The 17,186-nt window shown below is 44.2% G+C and overlaps 1 protein-coding gene across 3 annotated transcripts in view; it reads right to left on the reverse strand.

Annotated features, from left to right (window-relative positions):
• PTPN23 (protein tyrosine phosphatase non-receptor type 23) overlaps positions 1 to 17,186 on the reverse strand; it is a 582,812-nt gene that overhangs the window by 412,263 nt on the left and 153,363 nt on the right. The gene's annotated exons all lie outside the window — the stretch shown is intronic.

Raw genomic sequence — 17,186 nt, forward strand, 5'->3', positions numbered from 1 at the left:
GCTATGCATGAGGACATCATGCCTAGTAGTTTCATTACCATCTTGACCTGTATTTTTTTATTTGGATACATGGCCTGTATTACATTGTGAAATGCTTGTACCCTTTGTGGACTTGGAGTGGCAAACCCTTTTGTTGAGTTGATTGTCGCCCCTAAGTATTGCTGTGTTTGACACGGCTGAAGGTGTGACTTTGTGTAGTTGAGTGAAACACCTAGTTTGTGGAGGGTTTCAATGACATACTTTGTGTGTTGTGAACACCGTTCTTGTGTGTTGGTTTTTATCAACCAATCGTCTAGGTACGGGAACACGTGTATTTGCTGTCTTCTGATATGCGCAGCTACTACTGCCAGGCATTTTGTAAAAACTCTTGGCGCAGTTGTTATCCCAAATGGTAACACTTTGAATTGGTAATGTACCCCTTGGAATACAAACCTTAGGTACTTTCTGTGTGAAGGATGTATTGGTATATGGAAGTATGCGTCCTTTAGGTCTAGTGTTGTCATGTAGTCTTGTTGTTTGAGCAATGGGATTACGTCCTGTAATGTCACCATGTGAAAGTGATGTGATTTGATGTAGGTATTTCTGAGATCTAATATAGGTCTGAGATCTAATATAGGTCTTAGAGTTTTGTCCTTTTTGGGTATGAGAAAGTACAGAGAGTAAACTCCTGTTCCTTTCTGATAAATTGGTACTAATTCTATTGCTTCTTTTTTGTAACAACGCTTGGACCTCCAGTTGTAGAAGATCCATGTGTTGTTTTGACATATTCTGCGTTTTCGGTGGGACATTTGGAGGGAAATTGAGAAATTCTATGCAATAACCATGCTGGATAATTGCTAGAACCCAAGTATCTGTTATTTCCTCCCATTGTTTGTAGAACTTGGTTAGCCTCCCCCCCCACAGGTGTTATGTGTTGGGGATTTGTGACGTGAAAGTCACTGTTTGTTTTGTGGAGTTTTGGGACTTTGGAACTTCCCTCTACTTTTTTGGAACTGTCACCCTCTATATTGTCCCCGAAAACTTCCCCGCTGATATTGGCTCTGATAAGTGGGCCTTGTTTGTGAGGTTGTGGGTTCCGTGCTTTGTCCTCGAAACCCCCCTCGAAACTGTGTTTTACGAAATGTGCCTCTGCTCTGTGGGGAGTAGAGTGCGCCCATGGCTTTGGCCGTATCGGTGTCCTTTTTAAGCTTTTCGATTACGCCCATGCGCAATGGAGCCGAAATGGGAGGAGTCCCTCGATCTTGTGACTCGAAAAGACTTCTTCGAAGAAAAACAACTTGTAACACTCAGAGCCCAACACTAGATGGCGGGATGTGCAAAGCATGTGTATCTGCATGCCACATGCCATTCTTCGAAGAAGTCTTTTCGAGTCACGAGACCGAGGGACTCCTCCCACTTCGATTCCATTGCGCATGGGCGTCGACTCCATCTTAGATTGTTTTCCCCGCAGAGGGTGAGGTAGGAGTTGTGTATGTTAGTAATAGTGCCCATGCAATGGAATGAATACGTATGTACATAATAAAGGTAAAGTAATATATTTACAAATGTACAAATGTTCAAGATCTACTTCTAAACGGCTACAGGCTCCCGGGGAGGCGGGTGGGCGCATGTGAATCTGCAGCGACTAATGCCACGAACAGATGTACACTGGGTAAGTGACATTTTCCGTTCTATGGCATGTGTAGCTGCAGATACACATGCTGTGCATAGACTAGTAAGCAGTTATCTCCCCAAAAGCGGTGGTTCAGCCTGTATGAGTTGAAGTAGTTTGAAATAATGTTTTTAGTACAGCTTGACCTACTGTGGCTTGTTGTGCAGTTAACACATCTACACAGTAGTGCTTGGTAAATGTATGAGGCGTAGACCATGTTGCTGCCTTACATATTTCGTTCATCGGAATATTTCCTAGAAAGGCCATGGTAGCACCTTTCTTTCTGGTTGAGTGTGCCTTTGGTGTAATAGGCAGCTCTCTCTTTGCTTTAAGATAGCAGGTTTGAATACACTTAACTATCCACCTAGCAATGCCTTGTTTTGAAATTGGATTTCCTGTATGAGGTTTTTGAAAGGCAATAAATAGTTGTTTTGTTTTTCTAATTAGTTTTGTTCTGTCAATGTAGTACATTAGTGCTCTTTTGATGTCTAATGTATGTAGTGCTCTTTCAGCTACAGAATCTGGCTGTGGGAAGAACACTGGTAATTCTACTGTTTGATTTAAGTGGAACGGTGAGATAACCTTTGGTAAAAATTTTGGGTTTGTCCTTAGAACTACTTTATTTTTATGTATTTGAATAAATGGTTCTTGTATGGTAAATGCTTGAATCTCACTCACTCTTCTTAGAGATGTGATGGCAATTAAAAATACAACTTTCCACATTAAGTACTGCATTTCACAAGAATGCATGGGCTCGAAAGGTGGACCCATGAGTCTTGTTAAGACAATGTTGAGGTTCCATAAAGGAACAGGTGGTGTTCTTGGTGGTATAATTCTCTTTAGGCCTTCCATAAACGCTTTAATGACTGGTATTCTAAATAGTGAAGTTGAATGAGTAATTTGCAGGTAAGCTGATATTGCGGTGAGATGTATCTTTATGGAAGAGAAAGCTAGATTTGATTTTTGCAAATGTAGTAAATAACTTACTATATCTTTTGGAGATGCGTGTAATGGCTGAATTTGATTATTATGGCAGTAATACACAAATCTTTTCCACTTATTTGCATAGCAGTGTCTAGTGGTAGGTTTCCTAGCTTGTCTTATGACCTCCATACATTCTTGTGTAAGGTCTAAGTGTCCGAATTCTAGGATTTCAGGAGCCAAATTGCTAGATTCAAAGATGCAGGATTTGGATGTCTGATCTGTTGTTTGTGTTGTGTTGTGTTAACAGATCTGGTTTGCTGGGTAGTTTGACATGAGGTATTACTGAAAGGTCTAGTAGTGCTGTGTACCAAGGTTGCCTTGCCCATGTTGGTGCTATTAGTATGAGTTTGAGTTTGTTTTGACTCAACTTGTTTACTAGATATGGAAGGGGAGGGAGAGGGGGAAAAGCGTACGCAAATATCCCTGACCAGTTCATCCATAGAGCATTGCCTTTGGATTGATCTTGTGGGTACCTGGATGCGAAGTTTTGGCATTTTGAGTTTTCCTTTGTTGCAAATAGATCTATTTGAGGTGTTCCCCAAATTTGAAAGTACTTGTTTAGTATTTGGGGGTGAATTTCCCATTCGTGGGTTTGTTGGTGATCTCGAGAGAGATTGTCTGCCAACTGGTTCTGAATCCCTGGAATAAATTGTGCTATTAGGCGAATGTGGTTGTGAATCGCCCAATGCCATATTTTTTGTGTTAGGAGGCACAACTGTGTCAAGTGTGTCCCTCCTTGTTTGTTTAGATAATACATTGTTGTCATGTTGTCTGTTTTGACAAGAATGTATTTTTGGGTTATTATGGGTTGAAATGCTTTTAGCGCTAGAAATACTGCTAACAGTTCTAAGTGATTTATGTGAAACTGCCTCTGATGTATGTCCCATTGTCCTTGGATGCTGTGTTGATTGAGGTGTGCTCCCCACCCTGTCAAGGAAGCATCCGTTGTTATGACGTATTGTGGCACTGGGTCTTGGAAAGGCCACCCTCGGTTTAAATTTGTACTGTTCCACCATAGAAGCGAGATGTATGTTTGGCGGTCTATCAACACCAGATCTAGAAGTTGACCCTGTGCTTGTGACCATTGTGATGCTAGGCACTGTTGTAAGGGCCGCATGTGCAATCTTGCATTTGGGACAATGGCTATGCCTGAAGACATCATGCCTAGGAGTTTCATTACCATTTTGACTTGTATCTTTTGTGTTGGATACATGGCCTGTATTACCTTGTGAAATGTTTGAATTCTTTGTGGACTTGGAGTGGCAATCCCTTTTGCTGTGTTGATTGTCGCTCCTAAGTATTGCTGTGTTTGACACGGCAAAAGGTGTGACTTCGCGTAGTTGATGGAGAAACCTAGCCTGTGAAGGGTCTGTATGACATATTTTGTGTGCTGTGAACACTGTCTTAGCGTGTTGGTTTTGATTAACCAGTCGTCTAAGTACGGGAACACATGTATTTGCTGCCTTCTGATATGTGCAGCTACTACTGCCAGGCATTTTGTAAAAACTCTTGGCGCAGTTGTTATTCCGAATGGCAACACTTTGAATTGGTAATGTATTCCTTGGAATACGAACCTTAGGTATTTCCTGTGTGAAGGATGTATTGGTATATGGAAATACGCATCTTTTAGGTCTAATGTTGTCATGTAGTCTTGCTGTTTGAGCAGTGGGATTACGTCTTGTAACGTGACCATGTGAAAGTGGTCTGATTTGATGTAGGTATTTAGTGTTCTGAGATCTAGTATTGGTCTCAGAGTTTTGTCCTTTTTGGGTATTAAAAAGTACAGTGAGTAAACTCCTGTGTTTTTTTTGTAGATTTGGTACTAATTCTATTGCATCCTTTTGTAGCAATGCTTGAATTTCTAGTCCTAGAAGATCTATATGTTGTTTTGACATATTGTGTGTTTTCGGTGGGACGTTTGGAGGGAATTGGAGAAATGTTATGCAATAACCATGCTGGATAATTGCTAAGACCCAAGTGTCTGTTGTTATTTCCTCCCAAAGTTGGTAAAATTGGCTTAGTCTTCCCCCCCACAGGTGTTATGTGATGGGGTTGTGTGACTTGTGAGTCACTGTTTATTTTGAGGAGTTTTGGGGCCTTGGAATTTCTCGATTTCTTGGAAGTTGGCCCCCCTTATATTGCCCCCGAAAACCTCCCCTCTGATATTGACCCTGGTAAGTAGGCCTTGTTTGTGAGGTTGTGGTTTCTGTGGGTTGACCTCGAAACCCTCCCCTAAAAGGTGTTTTTCGAAATGTGCCTCTGCTCTGCGGGGAGTAGAGTGCGCCCATGGCTTTGGCTGTATCGGTGTCTTTTTTGAGTTTCTCAATGGCAGTGTCGACCTCCGGCCCAAACAATTGCTGTTCATTAAATGGCATATTGAGCACAGCTTGTTGGATTTCTGGCTTGAACCCTGAAGTGCGCAGCCATGCGTGCCTTCGTATCGTGATTGCAGTGTTTATTGTCCTTGCAGCTGTATCTGCTGCATCCATGGAAGACCATATCTGATTATTTGAGATACTTTGTCCCTCTTCCACCACCTGTTGCGCTCTTTTTTGGAACTCCTTGGGTAAGTGTTCGATGAAATGTTGCATTTCATCCCAATGAGCTCTGTCGTATCTTGCCAAAAGTGCTTGTGAGTTGGCAATACGCCATTGATTTGCTGCATGTGCTGCAACCCTTTTTCCCGTAGCATCAAATTTGCGGCTCTCCTTGTCTGGAGGTGGTGCGTCTTCCGAGGTATGAGAGTTGGCTCTCTTACGAGCTGCCCCGACAACTACTGAGTCTGGTGTTAGCTGTGTTGTAATATAGATTGGATCTGTTGGCGGTGGCTTGTACTTTTTCTCCACCCTTGGAGTTATGGCTCTGCCTTTAACTGGATCCTGAAATATTTGTTTTGAATGTCTTAGCATTCCTGGGAGCATGGGAAGACTTTGGTACTGGCTATGGGTGGAGGATAGGGTGTTAAACAGAAAGTCATCCTCAATTGGTTCAGAATGTAAGGTGACGTTGTGAAATTCGGCTGCCCTTGCGACCACCTGTGTGTAGGATGTACTGTCCTCAGGTGGTGACGGATTTGTAGGATATGAGTCTGGGCTGTTGTCAGACACTGGAGCATCGTAAAGGTCCCATGCATCGGGATCATCCTGACTCATTGTAGTATGAGCTGGTGAGTGCATCAGTGGTGGAGTTGTTGCTGGTGATGCATGTATTGATGGTGGTGGAGACGGTGGTGGGGTTGTTTTCCTTGCCACCTTTGCCTGTGGTTGCTTGTCCTTTTGTTGAAAGGCAAGTTTCCTTTTTATTTTGATTGGGGGAAGAGTGGTTATCTTCCCTGTGTCCTCATGAATATGAAGCCTTCTTTGCGTGTAGTCTGGTTCTACAGCTTGAAGCTCCTCTACCAATCTATGTAATTGGGAGGTTAATCCTTGTTCCTCTGTATAGGAACTAGTTTTCGGCTCCGAGGCTGGATGTTTCGGAACCGAAACCTTTTCTGAAGTCTTTTTAGGCTCCGAAGAAACCTTCTTTGGTTTCGGTGTGGTGTCTCGGTGCCGAAATTCTTCGGTGCCGCTGTCTCTGTGCCGAAGTTTCTCGGAGCCGCTGTCTCGGGTCCGAGGTTGCTGTGTGGCGGTATCTCGACCGGAGTCGGATGACTTCGACACCAGCATGCCCTTTTTCGGTGCCTTGGATCGGTCACCTAGTTTTCGGGTTAAGCCATGGCCTGTTGGCGGTGGCGTCCCCTGGGCTTTTGTGGACTTCTCGTGAGTCTTGATTTTCGACGTCTTACTCACGGTTTTGTGTGTTTCTTCGGCGTCGAGTTCTTCCGAATCCGACTCGTGGACGGAGAAAGCTTCTTCTTCCTCCTCGAAACGTTCTTGACCTGTTGGCGTGGACGCCATTTGTAGTCTCCTGGCTCTTCGGTCTCTCAGCGTCTTCCTCGACCGAAACGCTCGACAGGCTTCACAAGTATCCTCCTTGTGCTCGGGGGAGAAGCAGAAGTTACAGACCAGATGCTGATCCATATACGGATACTTGTTATGGCATTTTGGGCAGAAGCGGAATGGGGTCCGTTCCATCAGCCTTGAAGTCGCACGTGGCCGGGCCGACCAGGCCCCGACGGGGGATCGAAAAAACCCCGAAGGGCCACCGGAGCTCTTCAAAATTCGGTGTCGATTTGTTCTAACTAACCCGATACCGAACGCAAACAATACCGACGTTTTGTTCCGAGATTCTAACTAACTTTCCGACCCGAAACACGGAGCGAAAAGGAACACGTCCGAACCCGATGGCGGAAAAAAAACAATCTAAGATGGAGTCGACGCCCATGCGCAATGGAATCGAAGTGGGAGGAGTCCCTCGGTCTCGTGACTCGAAAAGACTTCTTGGAAGAAAAACAACTTGTAACACTCCGAGCCCAACACCAGATGGCGGACTGTGCACAGCATGTGTATCTGCAGCTACACATGCCATCGAACATATATATATATATATATATATATATATATATATATACAGGGAGTGCAGAATTATTAGGCAAATGAGTATTTTGACCACATCATCCTCTTTATGCATGTTGTCTTACTCCAAGCTGTATAGGCTCGAAAGCCTACTACCAATTAAGCATATTAGGTGATGTGCATCTCTGTAATGAGAAGGGGTGTGGTCTAATGACATCAACACCCTATATCAGGTGTGCATAATTATTAGGCAACTTCCTTTCCTTTGGCAAAATGGGTCAAAAGAAGGACTTGACAGGCTCAGAAAAGTCAAAAATAGTGAGATATCTTGCAGAGGGATGCAGCACTCTTAAAATTGCAAAGCTTCTGAAGCGTGATCATCGAACAATCAAGCGTTTCATTCAAAATAGTCAACAGGGTCGCAAGAAGCGTGTGGAAAAACCAAGGCGCAAAATAACTGCCCATGAACTGAGAAAAGTCAAGCGTGCAGCTGCCACGATGCCACTTGCCACCAGTTTGGCCATATTTCAGAGCTGCAACATCACTGGAGTGCCCAAAAGCACAAGGTGTGCAATACTCAGAGACATGGCCAAGGTAAGAAAGGCTGAAAGACGACCACCACTGAACAAGACACACAAGCTGAAACGTCAAGACTGGGCCAAGAAATATCTCAAGACTGATTTTTATAAGGTTTTATGGACTGATGAAATGAGAGTGAGTCTTGATGGGCCAGATGGATGGGCCCGTGGCTGGATTGGTAAAGGGCAGAGAGCTCCAGTCCGACTCAGACGCCAGCAAGGTGGAGGTGGAGTACTGGTTTGGGCTGGTATCATCAAAGATGAGCTTGTGGGGCCTTTTCGGGTTGAGGATAGAGTCAAGCTCAACTCCCAGTCCTACTGCCAGTTCCTGGAAGACACCTTCTTCAAGCAGTGGTACAGGAAGAAGTCTGCATCCTTCAAGAAAAACATGATTTTCATGCAGGACAATGCTCCATCACACGCGTCCAAGTACTCCACAGCGTGGCTGGCAAGAAAGGGTATAAAAGAAGGAAATCTAATGACATGGCCTCCTTGTTCACCTGATCTGAACCCCATTGAGAACCTGTGGTCCATCATCAAATGTGAGATTTACAAGGAGGGAAAACAGTACACCTCTCTGAACAGTGTCTGGGAGGCTGTGGTTGCTGCTGAACGCAATGTTGATGGTGAACAGATCAAAACACTGACAGAATCCATGGATGGCAGGCTTTTGAGTGTCCTTGCAAAGAAAGGTGGCTATATTGGTCACTGATTTGTTTTTGTTTTGTTTTTGAATGTCAGAAATGTATATTTGTGAATGTTGAGATGTTATATTGGTTTCACTGGTAATAATAAATAATTGAAATGGGTATATATTTTTTTTTGTTAAGTTGCCTAATAATTATGCACAGTAATAGTCACCTGCACACACAGATATCCCCCTAACATAGCTAAAACTAAAAACAAACTAAAAACTACTTCCAAAAATATTCAGCTTTGATATTAATGAGTTTTTTGGGTTCATTGAGAACATGGTTTTTGTTCAATAATAAAATTAATCCTCAAAAATACAACTTGCCTAATAATTCTGCACTCCCTGTATATATATATATATATATACACACACACAAAATGAAAAAATAAAGGGATATTGACCATTCTCCAATGTCACTATACTCTAAGCATTGCTATTGAAGGCCATACTCTACACATTGTTTTTCTTGTTATTTCTTATCTTTTTATTTTTATGTTATTCAAAAAATTTAATAAACATACAACAAAAATATCTTCAATGTATAATACTTTGCAATATTTTAACATAAAAAATGCTTTTATCTTATCCTTTATAATAAAACAATCCCATTAAAAATATATTTCTCATATGACTGAAAACTGATGAAGCGGCGTTTCGGTGGTTTTTCATTTGGTTCACACCACCTTCTTGAGGGCAAGTTCATCAATTTATACATACATTTTTCATACACTAACTAATAAATACAAGAAAAAATGGTCTTAATTTAATTGTGCCGAAAGCACGACCCTCATAGTGGTGGAAGGTTATTGCTTTCAACAAAAGTTAAACAGCACAAGAGCAGTGGTGGCATCATGCTGTGTAGAGATCAGTAGGAGTGACCAGACGCTTTTTAATCTGTCACTGAAATGGGATTACAGGCTCACTCACTTTTTAAAGTTCTGCTGCTTGGTACTTAACCCACCCTTGGCCTAAGTGAGTTAGATGTGTAGTGCTGTGCAGTGCAGGAGTTGTGACACTGCATTGTGCCTGGGAAGGGTACAATACAGGGACAGAGTGGTGCTGAGAAGTGCATGCATGGTGAGTGCATGTACTGGGTGCATGTGTACCTGCAAAGAGTACAAAACATGGAGGGTGCAGTGTTGTGCAAGAAGCGCATGATGACAGTATGTGCTGAGTGTAGGTGTGCCTGCAAGTGGCACAGTACAGAAAGGCTGCAGCACCAAGCACAGTGAATATGTGTGCTGAGTATATATGTGCCTGTGGTGGTACAATACATGGAGGTAACGATGCTGGACATCTCAGGAATAAGATGAGGCTGATAAAGTAATCAAAGAGTGGCAATGGAAGCCCGAGATTAACCTCTAGATGCACATCGTATTGCGGCTGACATCCAGGTGTGATCACTTGTCACTCCAATGGCATATGTTGTAGAACTATTGGCTTCAGAGTCTCTCCTACGGCGACAGACAGCTCTTTCAGAAGGAGAGGAGAAGTATGTACTTCAAAAGAAGCAGAACGTCAACATAAAATATCAAAGACACAGACCCTAAATCACATTTGGAGTTCGGAAATGGACTATAAAAAGGGTAGGTCAAGACCCCAAAAATGGTCATCTGCCAAGAAACCGGACAGGCTTTTTGGAGAGCCAACTCTGCAAGACTTCTGCCTGTGACCAGGCCTGGGGGCCAAAACCTATTAGTCTACCTGCTGGGTAAGGGAGCATCACCCAAAGAAATCAAGACCACAAGCTCTGGAACACCAGTGCCTGCTTGCCAAGACCAGTGTGCCCTGTGAGCATTTGAGGGAGCAAGGATCAGTGGGGAGCACTGTCAAGTGGACTCCCGGTGTGCGGTGTCAAAAGACTGCTGCTGAAATGACTGGGCCATTGCCTATGCACAGAACTGAGTTGGCGACCCTCATATGCCAGGAGAGGGCTGTGCTAAAGCTAGTTGTGTAAAAGGATTGCTGTGCAGTAAGTGCAGAAGCATGTGCAGTAAGTGCAGAAGCATGTGCAGTAAGTGCAGAAGCATGTGCAGTAAGTGCAGAAGCCTATGATGACCACAGAGGCAGCCCCATGAGTCAGGCAGAGCCTCAAGGACAAGTCTGCCTTGGGTTCAGCGTGGAAGCATGTGTGACACAGCAACAGCGACTCTGCACACCAGAAGAGGCCACTGGTAAGGACTGCTGTGCGGTAAGAGCTGTAGCCTTGAGTGGCAGTGGTGCGGCAGCCCTGTCTGCCAGAATGGGCTGCCGGGAAAAACTGTGCCATGTAGTTTGGGCAGGAGCCCCTGAACTGTGAGCAGCTGTGACCTATAGTTGACTAGGAGCAACCAAAACTAACTGCCAGACCCAGTGGATCAAGTGAGGATGCTGTGAGAACATCAGTGGGATCAAGATTAAGAGAATTGGGATCACACTCTCCCTCTTTGGGAGTGCAGAAACACTCCTGATCACTGCTGTAGCACAACCACTGAGGCTATGGAGAGAGCCTGTGCTTGCTGAGTCCTGCCATGAAGTTCATGTTCATCCAACTTACCGGAGCTATCCCGAGTGCCTGGGGACGGATCAAACTTCAAAATGCTGACTGTTTCCCCTCTGCCAGAGCAGATAAGACTTATTAGGGGCCTACCAGGTCCTGTGGGACTCACTGCTAAAAGTGCTGCAGCGCTAAGATGCTTTTGACTGTAAGCAAAGAGTCCAAGTGGGTTCTTGAGTTAAGGACCATTACTGCGCATTCCCTGGATGGGCCACCAGTGAATGGGGAATAACCCCAGTCACATTTTGAGGAACGAGTTGGACAGGGATTTGCCAATGAAACAAGAGGACCAATTTGTGTGAATGCTGTAACTTTCCACTGAATGAGTAGAGTTAGAAATATAATATTTTTGTCACAAAAGTAAGTATTTGGCTGTACATCGATTTATTTCTGCTGCATGAATGAGTTATGAGCTGTGTTCACTAACCTGTATACACAGCACCCCATCCACGCCTGAGTGCGCCTTAGGCTGCTCGTTCACCTATACTTGGCCCAGTTGCTCAGGATCCATAGTAGGACAGACCCCAGGACATCAAGAGTAAAAGGCCTTAACCCACACGGCTGGGTCCAGTAACTAGAAACTTGGTGTCACTGGCCCTCTGAAAGGGGTTCTAACACATGCCAGTTCACCATCTTTGTCCTTCCACCAATTACTTTTTGTCTCCAGGCTAAGCTATATGATTCAGAGAGGTCACAAGGAATGGGCATAGACACATCGTAGGAAAGAGATGAGGCTGATATGGTAATTATAAAGAGTGGGACTGGGAGCCCAAGATTATTAACCACATATCACTGTGGCTGACATCAAAGTGTGAACTCACCACTCTCATGGCCTGTTTTGTGAGACTATCAGCTTCAGGATGACTCCTGCTGTGAGAGACGTTTTTTCAACAAGAAATTAGGAGAAGCATGTACTTCAAAAGAAGTAGAACCAAAAACATAAAACTTCAAAGACAGACCCTAAATCATATTTGTTGTCTGTAAATGGACTACAAGAAAGGGAGAGGTTCAGACAACAAAAACTGTCTTCTACCAAGCAGCCAAATGGGCTTGTGAGATGGAGACGCTCAGGAAGACTTCTGCCAGTGACCAGAACTGCAGGCCAAGGCCTGCTAGTCTCTCTACTGGGTGAGGGGATATCACCCAGAGAAACAAAGACCACCTGCTTAAAGCCTGGAGCACCAATTATCAATATCAATTATTTTACTCTTTCTGGGAGAGGCTAGTCCCCAGTGGCTTGGCTGTTAGCCAATTTATGGGCAGTGGTGGCCACTACTTAATCGGGTGGTACCTGTGCCCTGATATAAAGTGGGTCAGAAGGACCGCGGTATACTTTTTGCCCGCCCGTGATGTGATCACCCTGTAACGCTCAGATTCCTTAAGTATATCCTTCACATGTCAAAGCATGCCCGAGAGCATGGAAAGGTACTGGGTGTCCCAATTCATGGAGGAAAGTGTGTCAAATAAAAAGTCTTGGTCTTTAGTGCAGATCTACGTGGTGGAATGCAGCTGCCCTAACAAACTACCTGCTGATCGGAAGTAGTATCCTCTGGAGGTGATGGGCGAGCAGGATAAAGATCAGGATCATTTGGTGCAATGGGATCAGGGTTGTAAGCATCCCATGGGTCTGCAGCATCAGGAGGAGCCCCTAAACCACCAGTGTAAGACTGTAATGACCCCTGAGGTGTGTCATCCACCTGTATGGGTGATTGAGGTGGAGATTGGGGAGGGGAAGGAGGTGGCGGTGATGAAGGCAGTAAAGGAGGTTATGTTGGAGAAGGCCAGCGTAGTGGGCTAGTAGCTTTGTCCTTTGCCCTCCTCTTTGGAATGACAGGAATGTCCAGGGCCTCCTGAAAAGATAGTTCCCTCTTTGGGAGCACAGGAGAGGAAGATGTAGATATAATTCGACCTATGTCTACTTGAATCTGGAGTTTGTGCTGTCTAGGTTCAATTTTTTCCCGAAATGGTTCGACCGGAAAAGGGCTGGTGGAGGACTGGCCTGACTCCCTGGCTTCCGAAGTATTTGGTTACGAAGACTTCAGAATCAAATTTTTGTGCTTCATAAACTTGGTCGGTGCCAAGGTCTAAGCTGACAGTTGTCAGATCGGTCCTGAGGTTCAGATCGGCACCGAAACGCTCTCTCAGTCTGAGGCTGTTGAGGTCAAAGCCGATATTGTGGCCTTAACCCTAGCAGCCATTTTCAATGCTGAGCCAGGAGGCAGGACAGCAAAAGCAGATTTTCGGTACTTACCATGGCTGGATGGCAGTGGAGGACCAGAGACCGCCATAGAAAGCTGTAGTGTCTTTTAGGAGGATTTCTGTGGGAGATCAGGGGCCACAATGCTCACCCGCTAGGCACAGAAAGGTTCTTGCCTCTCGATGTTGAACTCCACATCCTACTCGGAGCAGTTTTGGATCGGAAACGGCTTCCTCCTCCTGCACCTCTTGACTGAGCTCTTCTCCGAAGAGGTCTGGGGTGTAGTCCAGCACCTTCAAAGGCATTTTTAGCTGACAAGCCAGTCGATCACAAAGGGTATTTTTGTATTTTTTTATTATTATTTTTTTTACACAAAAACACTTGCAGGCATCGCAGTCGGCCTCACGATGGTCTGGAGAGAGGCAAAGGTTGAACACGAGGTGTTGTTCAGTGTGCAGGAACTTAGCATAGCACCAAGGACAGAAGCGGAAAGGAATGCGTTCCATCAGGGAACCACACCTGTCGATGCTGGAGCGACATGGAAGGTAAGCCGGAGATGGGAGCTGGTGTCCTGAAGGGCGGTTGGTCGAAGCCCGAACAGACTAAAGCAGAGAGAGCAATGAGATATGAGAAACGCAATCTAATACAATACCGCAGGAATGAAAAGAGACTGAAAACCAAATGGAGTCCGAACCAGACGGCAGAGAGAAAACAATCTAACAAAGGAGTCAATGCCCAATATCAGAGTGGAACAGTCATTCGGTCTTGTGCCTCCAAACACGTCTTTGAAGAAAAACAACTTGCACCACTCTGGACCCAACACTAGATGGCAGGCGTATGCAGAGCATCTGTATCTACCACCACATATGCCAAAAAACAGAGTTCTCCAAACATTGAGGCCGCCTGCTAGATTTATTTAGCGCTGACTATAAAGAACTCAGTTGCCCTAAAAGGCTGCAAGCACTGACCATTTTGGAGGGCTCCAAACTGGGTAGCTATTATTTCACAATGCGGCAAAGGCCAGCGACACTGTTGGGAACTTGAGTTATTTACCACTGGTGATGGAAGGCTTATTATTCTTATTGATCCAAGTAACTTGGAGCAGTTGTTCCGGGAAGGGGGTAAGAGGGGATTATTTATTTTGGTCCCTAGTTAAGATGTTCAACTGCTCTCAAACTGGACAGACACCTGTGCTAGTGGTAATGATCTTTACTGCTAGGCTATCCCAGACCACCCAAATCAAACAGATTCCTTTTAACTTTCTACACTACACAGCTATAACCTTAAAGAAACTTAGAAAAATATACACAGTGGTCATGTATATGTGTTCCAGATGTAAGTGACAATGTTGGGTTCTTCCACATGGTCTAGGACCCTAATCCCACCCTAATGTCAGTAAGTGACAGACATGAAAACCAAGCAGAGAGGTAAAAGACTACACGCTGTGATCCAAGCATGTCTATTAAGTCTGATGGCAAAACCCAAATAAAAAAAATGTGAAAACAAGTTTGCTGATTAGGCATGGTTAGTGAAATTTGTACAGCTTCTTAATAGAGGTCGTTATTACCACCTGACAAATGTCTGGTTGCAGGAATCTCGAAAGTGGACTGAAGCAGTTGTACACCATTGAGGTAGTTCAATGTACAACTGAGACACCCACAGTTATTGGAAGCATGGGACCCAATATGAAATGAGCTTTAGAAAACTAAAGATTACAGACCACACAGAATATTATGCACAATTTAGTTTATTCATGGACATACAACGGTGGGCAAGATATGAAACCAGGGATCGAACCCACGCTGTACAGTACTCATATACAAAAGGCCATGGAATATGCCGACATTTGACCAGCAGAAGCCTTCATAACAGTTGTATGGTGTGAATTAGCATGTTGTGAGACTGCATTTGAGAAAAATAATAATAAATGTTCTGAAAATTCATAAAAAATGCTTGATGCTTTGTAAAAGAAGCAAAGCACAGTGGCCGGCACAGTCGGTACCGAAGGTGGGGCAAAATACACAGAAGAGAGATCCTAAGGAAAACACTAATGCCAATGCAAAAGCTCTCTTTACTCGCCTAGACATACTAATTCACTCACACCCTGGTGACAAATCTATGCCTTTTACTTCTCTGCTACCTCCCAAGCCACAAGTGGCAATTCAAAACACTAACTCTCCTACTTTCATAGAACAGTTCCTAGGACACAGCATGTCCAGGAACCACCAGTGTCGTCATAATCCAAACAGGAGTGCATGGCCTAGTAACCAGAAAAATAAACTGGGAACAGCATTGCAAGGTGGAATAAAGGTCGTGGAAGAGAAGCAGGAAACAACAGCACTGGCTGCCTCAATCAGAAGCACCCCGGGGACGCCTCAGAATTTCACTGGTATTACTGCTGCTATTAAAGAAACACATCTTGTGTCTTACAGGCTACTTGCAAATGTCAAGATACATGCTGGCATTAAGAATCTCAACATCATGATCCCATAACGCAACAATTTATTCGATGCTGCTTCCAACAGTCTACAGAATTGTCAGCACACACAGAGAACATCTCAATGTACTCTGAATTTAATACAGGGTGCTAGTTACTGACATGGGCAAGACGCTTCTTTGAGGTCACTTCCAGGTGACACTAGGCCTCTGGACACACCAACTGAAAATTCAACGTTCTAGGACTAGGTTCTCTGGATACAATATGGCCCTTCATTCAAACATCACGTCCAACAAGAACAGGCCACCTCATAAATAGGACCACTCCAAACATTCCCTTCTAAAATATAGGTTCTCCGCAATCAAAAAGTCAAACTGTCTACATGTTACTCAAAATTCTAATACCCATCTTAGAAGTTAACCTCTTAGAGGTCATTATATCATTTAGAATTTTAAATCCAAGCCCTGACTATCACTGTGTTCTTTTACTCTTTGAAGACTTCTAGAAGAACTCCTCTAGATTTCATCATTCTCTTCTTTACAATGTTTTTAGAACAATCATATTATTTCAACAGTTTCCCTCCGGGAAACAATTCTTTTAAATTCTCAGTCTGAAGAGAGTGTTTTTGACAAGATCAAAGAGAAAGACTATATAGCTCTTTGAAAATTATGGGGCCTTTAGAACATGATGCTCTTTCCAAACATCCATAGCCAAGCGGATAGTGTAATGCATCCACTTGATACCAAAAGTCAAAGGACTCATGTGGAGTAGCTGCTAATCTCTACTGGAGTAAATCGTCCAATGCTGTCTCTTAAAAATGCTTACTCTGAAGGGATTGCAGAGTAGCAACTAGGAGTTAGGTGCACTCCTTCACCCATCACTACAGTCTTGGCTCTCACTCTTGAGTTGTCATACATGCAGATCAGTAGCGGCTAACACTGTTTCGAGACTCTGGTAGAAACCTGGATCCCTTAAACTAACTATTCAATTGCTTGCTAATGGTTAGCTGCCTATATGTATCTTCCAATTTTCAATTTTTTTAAAGTCTTGTCTACTAGATAGCGCTTGCGATGCATATGTTGCAAGACTTGTTATCAAACAGTGGTCTTAAATCCCACCCACTGCTTACCGTTGGTTTCATTGTCACTCATTTGCTTGCTTGTTCTTTGTTAGCTTGTGTGAGCTTTCCTACCTTTTTCCAAGTATGTCCGTTCCTTGGAGCATGGACACATTGTGTCCTTAAATTGTTCCTTTGTTCTGGTGCTACGTTTTCCTTTTTGTTCACGCACTTTTTTCAACTGTGTGTTTCTCTTTGCCTCTTGCGGTGCTCTCAGAAGCCCTCCTCTGTGGTGTGCTCACACATGTGCACACCCCCACTCTGATGTGTTTCTACCCTCTAAGCGTCCTTTTGCGTTTTTTTTCCCATGCCCTCCATGGTGCTCTCCCTCATTGGCACCCCCTCATGCTTTCCATGTTGCTTGCCCCTCATCCCTCCTCCCTGTGTTGCACCCCCCCCCACCCACACCCTCTGTGTTGAGTCCTGCTACTAATGTTGCTTCAGCTTCCACCAGTCTCCTATGGCGTTTCCTGTCCCCCCCTGTCCTGTTGACTCCCCTTCAAGCACTTTTTTCTTTTTATCTGCTGATCCAAACTGG

Source organism: Pleurodeles waltl, chromosome 10 (assembly GCF_031143425.1).
Source record: "Pleurodeles waltl isolate 20211129_DDA chromosome 10, aPleWal1.hap1.20221129, whole genome shotgun sequence".
Lineage (NCBI taxonomy): Eukaryota > Metazoa > Chordata > Amphibia > Caudata > Salamandridae > Pleurodeles > Pleurodeles waltl.